The sequence below is a fragment of the Marmota flaviventris genome, chromosome 7, assembly GCF_047511675.1.
Source record: "Marmota flaviventris isolate mMarFla1 chromosome 7, mMarFla1.hap1, whole genome shotgun sequence".
Classification (NCBI taxonomy): Eukaryota; Metazoa; Chordata; class Mammalia; order Rodentia; family Sciuridae; genus Marmota; species Marmota flaviventris.
In genome coordinates, this window is record NC_092504.1 from 65,361,796 (window position 1) to 65,364,625 (window position 2,830).

Genomic DNA, 2,830 nt, shown 5'->3' on the forward strand with positions numbered 1-2,830 from the left:
GTTTCTTTCCTCCCTCCCTTTTTCTCCTGCCCTCCATTTCTTCCTTTCTTTTCTTTCTTTCTTTTTTTTTTTTTAATCTGCAAACCACTTCAAATCTGGGAATAATCAACTCATACCTCAAGGAAGAGGAAATGTTTGAAACTTTTTAAACAGGAATTCTTTTAGGAAGAATCAACCAGCGTATTGAACTAAGGTGTTTGGAAAAAAAAGGCCAGCAGGACTTGTTCCAAAGCACATAAAATGAGGGAAGAAATCAAAACAGGACAACTTTGTCTTACCCAGGAAGCAAGAGTCTGGCAATATTTCACTCTAATCAATATAGGAACAAAAATTGCTTCTCAGCCTTTTGGCTAAGATCGAGTATAGTATCCATTCTTATCAGCTTAAATATAGGAACAAAATAAAGATGATCCTGAAGAACTTCTTTAGAGAAGCCAAAGTCTCAGAATCTTCGTGTCCGCACTGTGGTAAATTGAGAGGGTGAAACTACCTGATGTTAAAAGGTGCTTTTCAATGATCAAATGCTACTTTGCATTAAGACCACTTTTTAATTGTGAGTCTTCAGGCTAGTTCCAACTGGGTACCTGTACAACCAAGAAGCTTGATGAGGCCTAGAGATAATAGACCTACCTAAACCCACTGATGGTAGGGAATGTGGACATAAATTTTCTCTGGAGCTCTGTGCCTGTATTCTTACAAGGATCTTTGTGGTGCTTGAAAGAATCCCTGGGGAACTGCTTTCACTTCTCCCTAAGGCTCAGGTCCATGCTGGATCCAGTGGCTGCAACTAAATCTACTATAACATAGTAATACCTTTGCTTTGGGTCTGTTTTACCCCAAAGTGAGGTTCAACTTCAATGGTGGGAGGTCTATTTCTGGTATTAATCTATATTCAGTAGATATGCATGCCATATAGAGTAACCAACTGTCCTAATTTAACAAGAATCAGCCTGGTTTTAGGACTGAATACCTCCTGTCTTGGAAAAATCTTCACTTCTAGGTAAACTGAGATGGTTGATCACCTGAGTTCCAGATATTTACCAAGAATCATCTGTGGGTGTCAGGCACTGGAAAAGGATTGAGAACCCAGTGAGAACAAAACAGACAAGGTTATTACTGTCATGAGGCGATCATCCTGGAGACAAGACACATTATAAAAAGAAATAAAAACCCACCAGTGGTTACAGATGACAACTTCTGTGGGGATCTGCTTAGAGGGTGTCTGGGTGGCTTCTCTTAGAGTAAGATCTGAAGCATGAGGAGTCAGCAATGGATGTTGCCAGAAAGAATTTGCTCTAGTTCATTTTTTAAGAACAAAAACACACTTCAAGAAAACCTTAGGAGAATTTTAACACTCTAAAATTATCTTATTTTGCAATTTATATACTTACTAATAAAATTAGATTTAGAATAGGTATCTTATAAGAATAATTGAATAAAAATTACATGCTAGCAAAGACCTTGTCTCTAACCCTGATGCCCACAATACTTGGTATATAATAGCTGCTCAACATCTAATGAATAAATAAATGAGTGAAAATATTACTTCTCTTTGATCTATTATATACCTCCCGAAAATTCACTTTCCCTGAGTTATTGCTTTCAACCACCCTATCCATACAGATGAAATTACAGATTGCATGGGTCATGGAACACCCACCCATAAGCTTCAGACCAGGGATAATCTAGGCCAGTCTGTGCCTATTGGCTCAAGGAGAGACTTTGTAAGTCATTTCCTTTGCCATGTAAGAGCTCATAAGATGTTAGGTGCTCTGCTACCCAATTTGAGGTGAGCTACATTTCCGGGTCTTCAGCCTCCAGAATTATGATGACCTACTTTTAAAGATGGGTTCTGGTGTGACTAGTGTTAATAAGGCACAGAGGTGAGATCTAACAATTTTACTATTTCTATTAGGAAATTTCTCACCTCCTCCAAACCAGCACCTTCTTATGACTCTCTCACTTCCTGACAACTCAGCATGTAACCACAGAGCCTGTGTGACCTCCTAACCAAATCTGTTGCCTACATCCAATCAGTGGCCATATCTGTGTATTTTGTATCACCTAAGTTCTCCTTACCTTTCTTTGACATTTCTGGTCCCACTATATTCTGAGATATGACCACCAACTTGAATGTTATGTCCCACCACCACACATAGATAGGTACAGGTATAAGATTAGACTATCTCTGATATGTGGCATGTCAGCAACTGTAATTGCTCATTTGCTTGAGGACGAACTATATTTAAGCAGTCAAGATTCTCAACCAAATTTTAAAAATATATCTCTTATTTATGCTTTTTTGGGGGATGGGGGCTACCAGGGATTGAACTCAGGGGCACTCAACCACTGAGCCACATCCCCAGACCTATTTTGTATTTTATTTAGAGACGGGGTCTCACTGAGTTGCTTAATGCCTTGCTTTTGCTGAGGCTGGCTTTGAACTCATGATCCTTTTGCCTCAGCCTCCTGAGATGCTGGTATTATAGATGTGTGCCACTATGTCCGGCTCTTATTCACATTTTTACATATGCAGTAATACAATTGAGTGGATTACCTATCAAAGAAGAAAAAAAAAAACAGCCTAAGTTGTTCTATTCTAATGATTTTCCTCATACTATTCCTCTTATCTAGAATGAACTTTCATAGTCCCCAATAAACCATAACTGTTTTTTCCTAACTTTTAGAGACCTATTGAAAATATCTTAATTTTAAGTTCTAGAGAAAATTTTTAAGTACTTGGCACAGCCTTAACAAATGTATAATAATGGCCATGTGACTAATGAATTAACACTAACAAATATGTAATTTTGAATGCTAGTTGAGCTCT

At 38.1% G+C, this 2,830-nt stretch overlaps 1 pseudogene; it reads left to right on the forward strand.

Annotated features, from left to right (window-relative positions):
- Positions 1 to 330: 330 nt before the first annotated feature.
- Positions 331 to 453, forward strand: LOC114096374 (U2 spliceosomal RNA; annotated as a pseudogene).
- Positions 454 to 2,830: the final 2,377 nt, after the last annotated feature.